Consider the following 16,925-nt stretch of genomic DNA (forward strand, 5'->3'; position numbering starts at 1 on the left):
ATTAAAAAGCACTAGGCTGAGCACTGACCCCTGAGGGACACCACTGGCCATTTCTTGTGAGGACAACACAGATCCATTCATGAGAACTCTCTGGGTACTACCTCACAGCCAGCTTCCTACCAACCTAACTGTCAAGCAGTGAAACCCGCAATCCTCCAATTTTCCCATGAGAACATCATGGGATACCAGATCAAAGGCTTTTTCATAGATTCACAGATTCATAGACGCTAGGGCTGGAAGGGACCTTGGAAGATCATTGAGTCCAGCCCCCTGCCCCAGGGGCAGGAAGTCAGCAGGGGTCATAGGATCTCAGCAAGATAAATATCCAAATGTCTCATCTCCGGTGGCAGTCTATTCCAAACCTTGGGGCCTCGGACAGTAAAGAAGTTCTTCCTTATGTCCAGCCTGAAATGGTCATGGAGGAGTTTGTGATGTTCGACCTTGTCATCACTTGGGGTGCTCTGGTGAACAAACGTTCCCCCAGATCCTGGTGAGCACCCCTGATAAACTTACAGGTGGCCACCAGACCACCCCTTAGCCTGTGTTTTTCCAGGCTGAAGAGTCCCGTGGCTCTCAGCCTCTCATCATAAGGTCTATATTCCTGACCTCTGATCATGCTTGGATATAGTTGGATATTTATCTTACTGGGCTCTCCTCTGCACTCTCTCAAGCTTCTCCACATCCTTTTTGAATTGTGGAGGCCAAAACTGGATGCAGTACTCCAGCTGCGGCCTCTCCAAGGCCGTGTACAATGGGAACTTTTTAGACATCTAGGTATACAATGTCGATCTCCTCTCTCTTATCCAGGTAGTGAGTTACCTGGTCATAGAAGGAGAGGAGATTGGTAAGACAAGACCTGCTCATGACAAAGCCAGGCTGGCTGTTGCTCAGAATCATACCTTCTGCAAGTATATTGCACATAGACTCCCTGATGAATTTTTCTAGGATTTTCCCTGGGATAGAAGTTAGGTTAATTGGCCTATAGTTGCCCAGATCCTCTCTCCCCCCTCTTCTTGAAGATGGGCACAAAATTGGCCCTCTTCCAGTCTTCAGGGAACTCCCCCAAGTGCCATGAGTTTTGGAAGAGTTTTGCCAGAGGTCCTGCAATGACTTTAGCCAACTCATTTAGCACTCTTGGATTAAGTTCATCCAGTCCTGCTGACTTATAAATGACTAACTTTTCTAACTGATCACACACCAGCTCCATGTCAACAGTAGGAAGGCAGGCATTCCCACCATACCCATTCTGAACCTTATCTAGTATAATTTTCTCCTTAGTCCAGTGAAATACCAAAGCAAAGCAGTCATTCAGCAGTTCAGTTTTCTCCTGAGTGTCAGTAACCAGCTGTCCCGAGGTGTTAACCAGGGACCCCATGCTTCCATTTGTTTTCCTCCTGTTCCCTACATATCTAAAGAAGGACTTCTTGTTGCCCTTGATTTCTGTTGCTAGTTTAAATTCAGTCACCACCTTAGCCTTTCTAATCTGCTCCCTACAAGTGTGGGCTGTAGTTATATAGTCCTCCTTGGGGACTGTCCCAAGCTTCCATTGTTTGTATGCCTCTTTCTTTTTTTTCACATGGACCATGATATCCTTGTGTAACAGGGGGACCTTCCCGGGGCCAGTTTGATGTTGGCCCACCCACCTATCCCTGGGCTAACCACCCGCCTCTCTTGCTTGCCACACCTTGATGATACATAATTATGGTATAGTCAATTAGGCGGGAGGCTGCCCATTTTGCACCCCGATGTTTAGGGGGATCTCCACAGCTCTGTTCCACCCCTACACTGTGGCCCAAGCCTCATTGATGGCATCTCAGGCAGCTAAACTCAACTGTCCCATTCACCCCATTCACTGTGGTCCCCTCTCTGGGACCTTTGGGTCCCCCTTAGGCCCTGGCCCCGTCTTAGGCTGGTTGGGATCCTGAGCCTTGTGCTCTCTGGACATTCCTTGCAGTGGGCCCCTGGCCCTTCAAGCCCTCTTAGGGTCCTGGCCCCAGCATGGGCCAGTCAAGGTCCCACAAGACAAGCCTGACCTGCTTTCCTGCTTTTTCCCTCACAACTCCTCTGGATCCCATGAGCCTCAGGCCTCTCATTGGCCTGGGCTTTCCCCAGCTAGGACTGTGCAGGGGCTGGTAGTTTTTAGGTGCCCCCAACCCACCTTTCACTGGGGTGGTAACAGGCCTGGCATTTCTGGGGGACTGTTTTGCCACAAGCAGCCCACCAGACCACCCATTCCCAGCAGGGTGCAGTTTTAGGTTATGCCCAGGACCTGGAGCCTCCTCTACCCCATAGCCCCAGCCCATAAACCACCAAACTGTTCCTGAGCCTCAGCTCCGCCGCCTGATATCTCATACGGCTTCCAGCAGCAAACTGATGCTTCACCCTATATATATCCTGGATCTCAAAAATGGCCATCATACTCAAGCACCCGGCTGCTGCCTGCTCCAGCCCTTAAAGTGGCAGGCACCAACAGTGTCCTGCCACACCCTAGTAAGCCAAGAGGGCTTACGAGACCTTCTGGTACCTTTCCTCCACATGGGAGGAAATGGACTTCTTTTGTGCTTCAAGGATCGTGTCCTTGAGGAATGACCACTCTTCATGCGCTCCTTTTACCTTCGGTCCCTGGTCCCACAGCGCTTCCCCTACTATTGCCCTGAGCCTGTTGAAATTCAGTTTTTTGAAGTCCAAAACTTCAACCCTGCTAGCTGATTTCCCTGCCTTGCAACAGACAGTAAACATGATGGTTTAGTGGTCACTGTCACCTAGGCTACCCTCTAAATTCAAGTTGCTCACCAGATTATTTCCTTTGGCCAAGACCAAGTCTAAGAGAGCGTTACCCCTGGTTGGCCCGTGAACTTCCTGAGTCAGGTAGAGCTCTTCCATATGGGTGAGGAAGCAACATGAGTGATCTGACTTAGCTGAGTGTTCCTCCTAAGAGATATCTGGGTAACTGAAGACACTCGTGATGACCGTGTCCTGTGCACACGCAGTCTCTGCCACTTCTCGAGAGAATTCCAGATCAAGCCCTGCCCCTGGTTTGGTAGTCTGTAGTATATACCAACAGTTAGGTCTCTCTCACCATGATCCAGCCCCACTCCCCACCCTGCTCCACCTTGTAGTTTGACCCAGAGGATTTTTATCCTTCTTATTCAATGTGTGCTCCTAGGCCTTGTTTAATGTACATATCATTCAAGGTACTCCAAATCTAAAATTATCAATTTACTCATTTAATTTTCTTTGGGCTTTCACCATAGTATCTGAACATTTTGTAAGCACTGAAGAATTTACCTTGATGGCAAAGTGCGTAAGTGGTTTTATTCCCCATTTAGACATGCAGAACTTTAGATCAGTAAGGCTAGGGCCAAACTAGGTATGTCTACATTTTGGGACTCCAACAAGACATATGTGGAACCTGATTTTTTAAAGTAGTTGGCATCTTTGCCCCTTGGCAAACATTGCATTTATGGCACAAGTAAGGTTTTTAAACCTGCCCCATATGAGCTGGCCCCACACAGATTTAAACCTACTGGAACCTGGGATTGTGATCCAAGAATCCACACACAGCATGGGAAGTAGGGCATAAGGCATCATGTTGGGTTCCCTCTCCTAACAGCCACACAATTGGGTTCTGAAAATGTTTATGTCTGATCCCAAAAACTGTGCATCCTACCACGCATTTGTTACATGGGAGGACACACAATTGTTGGGATCAGAGATCAGATCCCATTGTGCTATTAAATGAATGCCTGCCAGCAGCCTTTGGGACATCATAGGACAACTCTAGGCAATATACTTTGCAAGCACTCGACATTTCTACGAATTTGTCCCAGGTGTCTGTCTCACTATGAGCATCCAGAGAACATCCAATTAGTAAATATCTACCAGAGTGTGGTTTCAAGTGATTGGCTCGATATCTTGTAGGACCTCTGGGATAGAGGCAGGGATCCAATTCCTCCAGGAACCTTAGCAATTAAATCATCCTTTTCTTTCTGCAATCCCTGACCCATTCAGCTTGTGTAACAAATAAGAAACAGTGCCCTACAGCCAACTTAATTCATTATACAACCCTGATTCATCCTAAACATGCTAATTTTTTTGGAAATTTCACCCATTTACTTAAAATATGGCCAATCCATGAAGGAGCAACAGTTGACAACAGATTCTTAGAATGGGAATCTTGCCACTAAGCAGTGTGATCAGCTTCCCTGGTAAGATGATCAAAGAAGATTTAAGAAAGTGAAAGACAAGGATTTTTGTGGGTGATATCATTTATAGGTCTAACTGCATGATTGCAACAGATGTAGCCCAGCTTTCAAATCAACACACTTTTCTTCAGGTCTGAGGGAAAAGGAAGGTCCTTGTTGGCACTGGATTTGGACCCAGCCCATGGCCCATACCTTTATTCTGAGTGAGCACAACCCTTAGACTGACCACAACACCTGCTAGTTGATAAAAGGCAAATTTACTGATACAGACTGATAACAAAAAAGCAACAATACAAACGATCAAACAATTCTATATCTACCAGTCCTAGGGCTGTCATCAGAGTCAAAGAACACCTGGCCAGGATGCAGGCTCCACTCTGAAGCTCTTTCTCTTAGGTGTCAGCAGTCTGGAGGTGGGATGCTGAGGCCCACAGCCCCCCTCCAATGGGGTGCATGAGATGGGCTCGTGGTATGGTGATATTGGGGATCCTGCCCAGGGGGCAGGGATGGGGATGGGGACCCCTCTTGGGGAAGAGAAGGAGGAATAGGGAGGGGTGAGAAGGAACAGGGCAAAACTCTTTGTTAATCTCAAACCTCTGTTTTTCTATTCTCCTTCCCCCTTGATGACTCCTGATGACGACTCTTCATCCGTGGCTATCTCTGGTTGGCTGTCTCTCTGTGGTCACACTTGCAGGCCTTCTCCTAATTTGGTCTATTCCCCCTAAACCGGGACTCGGGTCCCCCTGCTGCTCAGGGGCCTTGTAGCTGGTGTCACTTATCTTGTGTTATGGGACAGTATGGTATATACTTCCTCAGTTCCCAGGCTTTGTGCCCTTGTTGTGTTAGACAACCTATCTACCTTGAAGGCTGTTATCTCGTATCATGGCATACCCCTCTCAATTCCCAGGCTGCGTCCATCCATTGGCCTGTCTGCTTCCAGGGCTATATGGAACTCTCTGTGTGAAACCCAAGCTCTTTAGAAATCCAATTAACCCCTGCTGCCCATCTTGAACCCTGATAATGCATATATCTATAAGCCAGTTCCTAAAAACCAGACCTTTAAATGCTATTTCCAAACCAACAGTCCTCAGATCTGAAGAAGACTGTAATGCATTCAAAAGCTTGTCTAAACTTTAGCTAACATTAGAGGCATTTTTACACATGCTCTGGAAGACATTGGGGGGGGCGGGAAGGACTTTATAATTAGCGAGCCATGCTAATTAAAAGCGCCTGATCGTCACATGTATCAGCAGCCATGCACCAATGGTGATGGTGCACTTTGAACTTAAAGCTTGTTTGTCAAGCTTTAGTTCGAAGTATCCTGCTGCCATTTTTTAGCTCAAGGACGCTGATACACATGATACTAGAGTCTGTTGGAGCGTGTTAATTTTTATGATTAATCGAGTCTGCTCTGACACACGGGATTTCCAGCATGTCAGAGCAGGCTCCCCGCACATGTATCGATAGGATCCTTATTTGTCTAAGTCTATCTCAACCGTGCAGCTGGCCCACAAAAAGATAGCATCCACAGAAATTCTCTTGTCTTCAGGGCTACATTGCTTCAACACCACCAAGTTTTAATTATGAAATTCTGCATGATACATGCTCTGAGATTCTGGTTGTGTAAGTAAAACTCTCAGGCACTTCAGTAAAAGGGAATTTTGCCTTCAGAGTGACTGACTATACGAATAGGCCACAACTAGACAGTGTAGAAGGTAGCTGGTGTCAGGATGGGTACAATGGTGTGGTTGCACTTCCCCTCGTCTGGGGTTCCTGTTCAACCCAGAGTTTAAAACCAGCTGCCTGGAAGTGACAGCTGCATTTCTATTCAGCTGTGGGAATCAGTTGACTTCAGACTTGTGTGATTCCTTCTAAACTCTTCTTTTCACATGTGTTAATGTTCTTTCCACCTCCTTTTCAATGGTCTGCATGTTCCACTAATCAAGCTAGCCTTTCTTCTGCAATTCTTCTGTCTGCTAGCTGCTCCTGGTAATCTAGCTCCTATTTCATGGCCCTGCAGATTGTTTTCAACTCTAGGCAAACACATTCACTCAGGTGTGGCCCTAACTTACAGTGAAGCATCAGATGCACCATCAAAAGGTTCTAGTGGGCTAGATTTTGTCTTGACTCTGAAACATCAATTTAATTCGAAGGCTCCGAGAGCTAACGAGCCAACACACTTCAATCATTTTGTTGTGACTTTATACACAATATGTGATATAGCAAATTGATGCACCTTCCACTGACATTATATTAGGTTTTGCTTCCATCTTAAACTGAATAACATAGCCCTAGGCCCTCCTTCCCCCGGCATACTAGTAAAGTTTCTAGTTTTCTTTCAACTGGAGAAAAATATCCATTGTTTCATATGTGATGATGCACTTCAGCCCCTGCACCCCTTTTCTGATTCCTAGATCCACCTCTGGATGTGGTACTGTGGTGATGCAGATGGTAGTAGAGCCACTTGGCACCAAACCCAGCTGTTTGCTTATAAGTGGGTCTCCTGGTTTTCTCTGATTAAAAAAATAATAGTAATAATCCCCAATTTTCCAATTTAAAAAGTAGCCCTTTAAAAAAGTAACCCAAAATCCACATTTTTCAGCGATTAAAATGAAACACCACTAATATATAGCTAGATCTCTCTCTCCATGTATATGTATATAAACACCACTAATATATAGCTAGATCTATCTATATCTATAGAGACAGAGAGAGATCTAACTATATATTAGTGGTGTTTCATTTGGATCCACCACTGACACACGTGTGTATGTGTGTGTGTGTGACCCAATTAAAAAAGTAACCCCAAATCCATTATCTATCTATCTATCTATCTAAAAGGAAAATTGATTTTGGGTAATTTTTTTAAATTGGGACACACGCACGCACACACACACCGCTAATATATAGATATATCTATAGCTATCTGTCTATATATTACATATATATATATTTAGATATATATAGATATATATCTATCTATACATTAGCAGAGTTTTATTTTAACCACTGAAAAATGTGCACTTTGGGTTACTTTTTTTGACCCAAAAATTAGGGATTTTTTTATCAGCGAGAACCAGGCTCTCTGCCCACGCGAATGTTGTGGAGCCCAGGCAGCGGGGTTGCACGGGGCGGTGCAATGACATGAGCCAGCCAGATCCACCCCCACCTCCCCTTCAAGCACTGTTCCAAACCCCCGCAGTAACCAATAAGAGACCGCCCGCATTCTGCCTCCAATAGGAGCTCACAGACAGCTGCTGTTGCTAGGCAGAACAGGGATGAAGGGTTGGCCTCCTAGTCCCGCCCTCCCTCTCCTTTCGCCCGAGCTCCGCCACCAACTAGAGAGCTCTGCGGAAGGGGAAGAAAAAAAAAAAGATGACACATGGCCAATCGTAGCTGGCAGCGTTTGTTCTGCGCACGCTGATTGGCTGCTCCGCCTACAGTGAGGCGCGTCTTCTCCAATCGGAGCTGGGGCCCCTCAGCGCGGGCGGAACTGGGCGCGCAGTTCAAATTAGTATCCGGAAGGTGCCGGGGCAGGAGCTGGGTTGGGAGCACCCGTTACGTACCGGTAGGCGGGGAGGGGCGGAAGCGGCCCATTGGCGCAGGCGGTCGCAGGCCCGGCCCCGGCCCCGGCCCCGGCCCCGGCCCCATGGACGACCTGGGGGAGCGGCTGCACCATAGCGGCGCGCGCTTCGCTGCCGCCTTAAACTGGATCGTCACGAAGGTGAGGGGCCGGCGCGGCCGTTGGACTGGGGTTGCTTCACCTCAGAGCGGCCTGTGCGGGGGAAGGGGACGCCGCGCGCGCCTGATGTCGTCACAGTAGGGAAGGGTAGTGATAGCGAAAGGGGCAGCCCGCCAGGGCCTGTTTGGGGTTCCGCACACGCCTGATCCCTGCCCTAAAAGCAGTATTGACGGTGACAGCCTGACTTTTTCCCCCTTCTTCAAAAAAGTTTTTTTCAAAAGCCCAGATAACCTGAGGATGTAAATATGCAGGAAGTGAAACTCCCAAATACCCCGTTAACTGCTTTAAGTAGCTGCATTTACCCAACGTTTCTAAGCACCTACCCATGCTACTGAATGTGTTGGAAACATTTTCCAATGTTTCTAAAGACCTGCCGATCCCACCGAATTCAGATATGGGCCCTTTTACTTGAGATGCCAGAATCCGTGCTTAGGAAGCTCATTATAGGGAAACTGTAACCTTCTCTCTTCAGGGTTATTTTACAGACATAACTTTGTGGCAACAGGCAAGTTGTTCCACCTTCATCTTTGTCGAGACGCAGTTAGTAATGAAGAGGAGATAAAAATTTGTGTTTCCCCACACATTTTAATCAATACTGTACTCAGAAAAAAATGAATGTCTGACTTTTCTTTCAGGCTGTTGTGGAGATAATTATTTTCTCTTAAGGCCGCTAGACCTCTTTGACTTGCGTGTGGGATCAAACAGTAGCTTATCTAATCCAATTCCCAGACAGTTAGAGGCCAGTACAAATTGCTAGAGGAAGGTGGGAGATAACCTGTCAAAGAGGCAACTCTGAAATGTCCTTTCCATCACAGGAGTTGATTTGTAATTGATACCCTGAAATCGAAAGGTTTATATTCGTGCTTCTAAAACTTTGGTTAGCTCATGTAATAGTGAACATTATTTAAAGTGCTGCTAATGAAACAGCACACGCATGCCAGTTTTCATAGGGTTCAGTCTAAATCAAACTGATATGGCATTCAGATTATGAAAATAATCTTCAAATGTATTTAAGAGCTTTACTGTTATATTTAATACATCTGTTCTTATTTTTAAAAATGTTTTGTTGCTTTTTTTATATATACAGTACAGTTATCCCTTTGAAGATGATGTACTTGTCTCTATGCAAACACTGTCTTGCAATACACCTGATGGTAAGAATTTTAACTTTTACATATTTATTGTATTTTAGACCTGCTAAAGGATGCAAACTTACAAAAACAGGGTTATACAATGTGTATATGAAGACTGTCCACCATGGCCTGCAAAAATTGCAGCATTTTCTGAAGTTTACCTATTGAAGTATGTAACCTTCACATACAAATTATCGAGACACAAGGATTTTTGTAGGTGATATCTTTGATTGGACCCATATACAGTTGGGAGAGAAAGGGACAAGCTTTTGGCTGCCTGTACAGTAACTTTCCTCAACTATGTACCATTGGTCAGATAAAAGACATAAGCTGCAAAAATCCTTGCCTCTTGCATTTTTCCTGGACCACCATGGCTACATCGCTCCAACATGAGAAAAATCTTCGGATTTGTGAGTGTGTCTATGTAGCAATGAGTGTAAGGTAAAAGGAACTGATATTTTTGGTTTGAGATGTGTAGTTGGTTTGTTTGTTAGACAAAAAACCAGTGTATTCTTGGGGTTTCAGATTAAAAGTAGTTAATGCTTTAAGGACTTGTAAGGAACAAATCATAATATGAAAGAAGAAGGAAAAGAAGTGAGAGAGGGAAATGAAGGGAAGGGAGTATCAAAGACAAAACCAGTGGTTCTCCACCTTTTTGGACTTGAGGCACCCCTTGGAAATTGTCAGCTCTTCACCGTGAGCTGCAAAAAGCTTGTCTGACATCTGTCCTGACTGTGTCAGTCTAATTAATGACACCACCAAAAAGACCCTTTCTTCTCACATATTTTCTAAACCATTGTTGTTGTCAGCCTTGTCCCTTGATATGAAGTTCTCAGTCTTCCAGTAAATGGGGAAGTCATCAGTGAGTCTGTAGATGACTGAGGAGGCTGATTTTGACATCCTCATCTTCAACTGCAAATGTGGCAAATAGTTCCAGGAGGAAGGAATAGATCCCAGTGATGCTGCATCACAGCTCTTTCCCTTTTAGCTCTCTCACCTATCTACCTCCATAATGAGATGAGTTTGCTCGAAATGATCAGTACTTTGTCATACATGCATCGTGGTGCCATTGGGGACGATTCAATGCTCGAGTCTCCCAAATAGTATATTTCTTCGAATCAGCCTTCAAGGTGTTCTTGAATTTTTCTTTTGCCTACCTCCAGAAAGGTGACTCTTAGTAAATTTGGAGTGTCTAGGACCTGTTTGGGAGCTGGTTGTCAGGCATCCTTAGGATACATCCTGTCCGAAGGATCCTTCTGTCCTTCCAGTTGATATGGAGGATTTTCCAAAGACATTGCTGATGGCAATGTTCCAAAGATTTCAGGTGCTTCTGATATGTCATCCAAGTTTCACACCCATACAACAGGATAGGGACGACAACCGCTTGGTAGATGAGAAGCTTGGTTTAGGTCCTGATGTCATGTTTATCAAAGGCATGAGTTTGAAGATATCCAAAGGCAGTGCTGGCAGATTTGATTTGGTGTTGAATATCATTGTGTATGTTTATTTTTTGGGAAAGGTGGCTGTCCAGTTGGGGAAATACTCAACATTCTCTAAGGATTGCCCTCTAATTGTAATATGTAGAAGAGCAGCTGGCAGATTTGGTGTGGCATAGTAAAGGATTTAGGTTTTTATGAAGTTGACAGTGAGTCCAAGCATTTCATATGCTTCACAGAAGCAATTAGGGGTGTACTGATAGAGATTTTGGGGGCTGATGCTGATAATCATTATTTAATGAAGCATGTTGGCCAGTACCAATCCAATTTCCGATATAGTGCCTCCAGCTGGTAAGTCCGGTGTGGTGGAAGAGGAGTGGCATTGGGAGTGTTCCCCACAGTGAGGGAGGGGGCAGGGGCTGGACCTGCCCAGCCGGAGTGAGGGGGCCATGGGATGGAGACACAGCTCCTGCCACTGCTTGCACCCTGGGAATGCCAAGGCCCAGGGGTGTGCATCCCTGGATCTATGTAGTGCAGGGTGGGCTGCAGCTGTGGGGTGGAGCAAAGCCCAGCGGGGCTTGTCTTGCCGGGGGCTGGGCTCAGAGCGGGCTCAGGTGGCGCTGGGAGGAGGCTGCAGCCACCCCAGATTTCTCTGCAGCTTTGCTCCCAGCCCTGTGCTGCTTTCTTCCTCCCTCCCCTTCTGACTTACCAGCTGGAGGCAGCATGGGCATTTATTGGCCAAATTATTGGCACTATCGGGCTGATGTCAAATTGGTACCAATATAAAGAAAATTGTATCGGAAAACAGACCGATGTATCAGTTTACCTCTAGAAACAATCAAAAGTGACCTGGAGCTCTCCAATGGAGTGGCCGTACATGACGCAATCATCAGCATACTGAAGATCAATAATGGAGAGGTTGGTTATCTTGGATTTTGAATGTGACTGGTTGATGTTAATCTTTCTTGACTCCAGTTCTAACAGTGAAGGGGTCTGTTTCTAAGCCATTGCTCAAGACCGTTGCTGTCATGTTGTTGTGAGGAAGTCTGAGGATGGTAACATATTTAGGCAAGCACCCAAGGCTTATCAGGATCTTCCATAGAGCCTCTCTATTGATTGAATAAAAGGCAGTTGTCAGATCAATGAAGGCCATGTAAAGATCTTGATGTTGCTCACAGCACTTTTGCAGCTGTCTAGCAACAAGATCTTACCTATTTTAGCTCTGTGTGGTCTTGAAACCACATTGGACTTGAGTAGAATCTCCTTGGTGAGGAAAGTGAGTCTACTGAGGCAAATGGAGGTAAGATTCTTCTGAGCTGTGGACAGGAGTTCAACACCATGACAGTTCAGCAATCCAATCCATCTTCTTTCTTGAATTTGGAAATGATTCTAGCATCTCTCAAGTTTCAGGGAACCTGTTCATGTTTCCAGATTTTCACAATAATGATGTGTAGTTGGTTAGGGAGCTTTTTTTTTTCTACCTTGCTAAGAAATTTCACCCAGTATTCTGTGAGGATCATATGCTTTCTTGTTCTTTCTTTGCTTAATGGCTTTCGATGCCCCTTGATATGTTGATGGATCTGCATGGTACCATATTGTTGTGGAGTGGCTTCCATGGTATTGTCTTCAATATTAGAATATTAGTTCAGGATCTCTTGGAAGTGCTTCTTCCACCATGTATTGATGGTGGCGCTGTCTTAAAAGAATGTTGTTCCATCCTTGGACATCAGAGGAGTGGCTCCTTGTGGGCTTGACCCATAGATAGCTTTGGTTATGCTGGAGAAACTATGCATATTATAATTTTTGCTTGTCTTTCGCTTTGTCTTCCTACTACTTGTCCTTTCGCTCTCAAATTTTCCTCTGAGTCTCAGCTTTAATATTGTGATAAGTGTGTGCTTAGAAGTGATGCAAAGCCCTCCCTTTGTGTAAATGAGAACTTGAATTTCCCTATCTAATGTTTCTTTTTGGATAATCCTAGAGATTCTTCACTTGCCTCACGGATACCTTTCTTGAGGCTCTCCCAGTAATCAGTGGTGTCAAAATCATCTGTGAGGCCAAAAAATTTCTCACTGAGGCACCACTGAAGATGATAGGCTTTAGCAGGATCCTTCAAGTGCTTGATATTGAACCCTTTTCTTAGTTGTTTCCTTTGTTTAGCTTGTTTGGGGCAATATGAATGGACATAATAGGCCATGATAGACCAGCCAGTCATTCACTGTGGTCATAGTTCTGGTGATATGAACTTTCTGATGGCCCTGTGCATGATGACATAGTCAGTCAAGTACCAGTATTTTGACTGGAGTGCATCCATGATGTCTTCCATTAGTTGCTTTGATAGAATAAGGAGTTTGTGGTTGATGAGATCATGTTCCAAACACTTACTCAAGAGAAGAATTCCACTTGAATTGCCTTTCCTCATACCTTCTTTTCATAGAATCATAGAAAATTAGTTGGAAGGGACCTCAGGAGGTCATCTAGTCCAACCCCCTGCTCAAGGCAGGACCAGCCCCAACTAGATCATCCCAGCCAAGGGTTTGTCTAGCTGCCAAGGATGAAGATTCCACCACCTCCCTGGGTAACCTGTTCGAGTGCCTTACTACCCTCCTAGTGAGAAAATTCTTCCTAATAGCTAACCTAAAGTTCCCTTGCTTCAGCTTGAGGCCATTGTTCCTTGTTCTGTCATCTGCCACAAGTGAGAACAGTCTAGGTACGTCCTCTTTTGAACCTCTCTTCAGATAGTTAAAGGTCACAATTGAAACCCCTCTCAATCTTCTTTTCTCTAGACTAAATATGCCCAGTTCCCTCAGCCTCTCCTCATAAGTCATGTGCCCCAGCCCCTTCACCATTTCAGTTGCCCTCCACTGGACTTTCTCCAATTTGTCCACATCCTTTCTGTAGTAGGGGACCCAAAACTGAACACAGTACTCCAGATGTGCCCTCACTAGTGCTGAATAGAGGGAAGTAATCACATCCCTTGTCCTGCTGGCAACACTCCTACCAGTGCAACCCAGTATGGTGTTAGCCTTCTTGGGGATAAGGGTGCACTGTTGGTTCATTCAGGTTACTGTCCACTGTAACCCCCAGGTCCTTTTTTGCAGAGCTGCTGTCCAGCCAGTTGCTCCCCAGCCTGTACTGTGCATGGGATTGTTCCATCCTAAATGTAGGACTTTGCACTTGTCCTTGTTAAACCTCATGAGATTCCTTTTGGCCCAGTGCTCCAATTTGTCTAGGTCACTCTGAATCCTAGCCCTCCAGCATATCAGCTACTCCCCACAGCTTGGTATCATCTGCAGACTTGCTAAGGGTGCACTCTATGCCATCTTCCAGGTCATTGATGAAGACATTGAACTAAACCAGCCCCGGGACCGACCTCTGGGGCACTCCACTTGATACTGGCTGCCAACTAGACATCAAGCCATTAATTACTACCCTCTGAGACCAATGCTCCAGCAAGTTTTCTGTCCTCCTTACAGTCCATTCATCCAACCCATACTTCCTTAGCTTGCCTGTAAGAATGTTGTGGGAGACCATACCAAAAGCCTTGCTAAAATCAAGGCACACCACATCCACTGGTCTCGCATCCATAGAGCCCATCATCTCGTCATAGCAGATAATCAGGTTGGTCAACATGACTTGCCCTTGGTGACTCCATGCTGACTGTTTCTAATCACCTTCTTCTCCTCCAAGTGCTTAGTAGTGGATTCCTTGAGGATCTGTTCCATTTTTCCAGGGACTGAGGTGAGGCTGATTGGTCTGTAGTTCCCTCGATCCTCCTTTTTTCCCTTCCTTAAATATGGGCACTATGCTTGCCCTTTTCCAATCATCCAGAACCACTCTTGATTGCCATGAGTTTTCAAAGATGATGGCCAGCAGCTCTGCAATCATGTCAGCCAGCTCCCTCAGCACCCTTGAGTGCATCCCATCCAGCCCCATGGACTTGTATATATCTAACTTTTCTAAATAGTCCCTAACCTGTTCTTTCTCTGCTGTTGGCTGCTCACCTCCTCCCCATACTGTGCTGCCAGGTTCAGTAGACTGGGAGCTGATCTTGCCTGTGAGCACTGAGGTAAAAAAGGCACCGAGCACTTCAGCGTTTTCTGTATCCTCTGTCACTAGGTTGCCTCCCCCATTCAGTAAGGGGCCCACACTTTCCCTGATCGTTCTCTTGCTACCAACATACTTGTAGAAACCCTTTTTGTTACCCTTCACATCACTTGCTAGCTGCAACTCCAGTTGTGCTTTGGAATTCCTGACTTCATCCCTGGCTGCCCGAGCAGTTCTGTTATACTCCTCCCCAGTTGTTTGTCCAAGTTTCCACTTCTTAGAAATTTCCTTTTTGTGATTTAGCTTGCTGAAGAGTTCCCTGCTAAGTCAAGCTGGTCTTCTGCCATACTTCCTAGTTTTTCTGCACTTCGGGGTGATTTGTTTCTGCACTCTCAATAAGGCTTCTTTAAAATGCAGCCAGTTCTCCTGGACTCCTCTGCCCCTCAGACTGGCTTTCCCAGGGGATCCTCCCCATCAGTTCTCTGAGTGAGTCAAAATCTGCTTTTCTGAAGTCCAGGGTCCTTACTCTGCTGCTGTCTTTTCTTCCTTTTGTCAGGATCCTGAACTCAATCATCTCATGGTCACTGCTGCCCAAGTTGCCATCCACTTCTACATTCCCAACCAATTCTTCCCTGCCTGAGGGCAGTAGGTCAAGAAGAGCATGCCCCCTAGTTGGCCACTCCAGCACTTGTACCAGGAAGGTGTCCCAAACACTCCAAAAATTTCCTGGATTGCCTGTGTACTACTGTATGTCAGAGTGATTGAAGCCCACTATGAGAGTCAGAGCCTGTGACTGGGAAACTTCTGTCTGAAGAAGGCCTCATCCACCACTTCCTCCTCCTGGTCTGGTAGTCTAGCAGATCCCCCTCTTCGACATCTTGTTGCTCTCCCCTCTGTCCCTAACCCGGAGACTTTCAACAGGCCTATCTCCAGTTTCATATTGGAGCTTTCCCTTGACTGAAAGGATTGAAGAGAACACCACCTGAGCACCTGTACCTGCCACCCTTGCACCCAGTGCCCTGTAGTTAGTTTTGATCTGCTCAGGATCTCCCCTGGCAGTATTATTGGTACCCACATGGATGAGCAGCATGGGGTAGTTCTCAGAGGGCCAGTTGAGTCTCCGTAATACCTCCATGAAATCTTGGATCTGGGTTCCGGGCAAGCAGCAGACTTCCTGAGACAAAAGGAACACTTTCTAAGAGTTCCTTTCCATATGTCTTAGTCCTGATCCAAATTAGCATTGAAATGGTAAGAAAAATTATATTATCTTAACTGGGGACAGATGACAGGATTTGGTCAAGTTTAGAAATATAATTCTTCTTTTGTGTTATGTTTTGTTTTTTATCTGTATCGGGTCAGGGCATATGCACTGTTAGCTGTTGCATGTTGTCTGTTGTTCAGGTTAATGGGTCTTTAGATGCTTGTTGAGGCTATCTGGACGCTCTGGCATTTGAGTAAGAATCCTGATCTTGAAAGTATAACCAACACGATAGATGTATTTTGTATTTTTTGGATTTTGGAAAGAGACTGTGTGTGTGTTCATAGGGTGACTTCCACCCACACCTCCCCTTGTACTACCATACATGCAAACCCCCACACCCACACCCCCTCACGCACTCCAGCTACCATCCACCTCAGAAACCCCATACCCACCCACACTCCACATAGCCACATACACACCCATCTGCTCCCTCGTCCTACCCCCAATCCTATCCACCTCCACAATACCACCCACACGCTTCCCCACACACCTACAGCCTCCTACAAACCTATACCCATCCCTCCCATGCATCCCTCACAATACACAAGAGTAAGACTTCATTTTAAGCTATTATGCAATCACCTCTGTGTACATTACACAAACACATGTAAATCAGGAAAAAAATATTTTTTGAATTCAAATTAATGAATGTTGTAGATGTTCACTTTTTAGAATATAATTTGGTATTTTTCTGGTTCAGAGAGAGTTTCATAGTTAGTGGGGTCAGAAGGGACCTGAGTAGATCATCAGGTCTGACCCCCTGCCATGGCAGGAAAGAGTACTGGGGTCAAATGACCCCAGCAAGGTGATTGTCTAGCCTTATCTTAAAGACCCCCAGGGTAGGAGCCAGCACCACTTCGCTTGGAAGTTGGTTCCAGATCCTAGCCGCCCTGACAGTGAAGTAGTGCTTCCTGATGTCTAATCTGAATTTACCCTCTGCCAGCTTGTGACCGTTATTTCTAGTCACTCCTGGGAGTGCTCTGGGAAACAGGGACTGCCCCAGCGCCTGCTGGTCCCCTCTGACTAGTTTGTAACAGGCCACTAGATCCTCCCTCAGCCTTCTCTTATGGAGGCTGAACAGGTTCAGGTCCCATAGCCTCTCCT

The sequence above is a fragment of the Gavialis gangeticus genome, unplaced genomic scaffold (genome assembly GCF_001723915.1).
Source record: "Gavialis gangeticus isolate Ggan-Ray unplaced genomic scaffold, GavGan_comp1, whole genome shotgun sequence".
NCBI lineage: Eukaryota > Metazoa > Chordata > Crocodylia > Gavialidae > Gavialis > Gavialis gangeticus.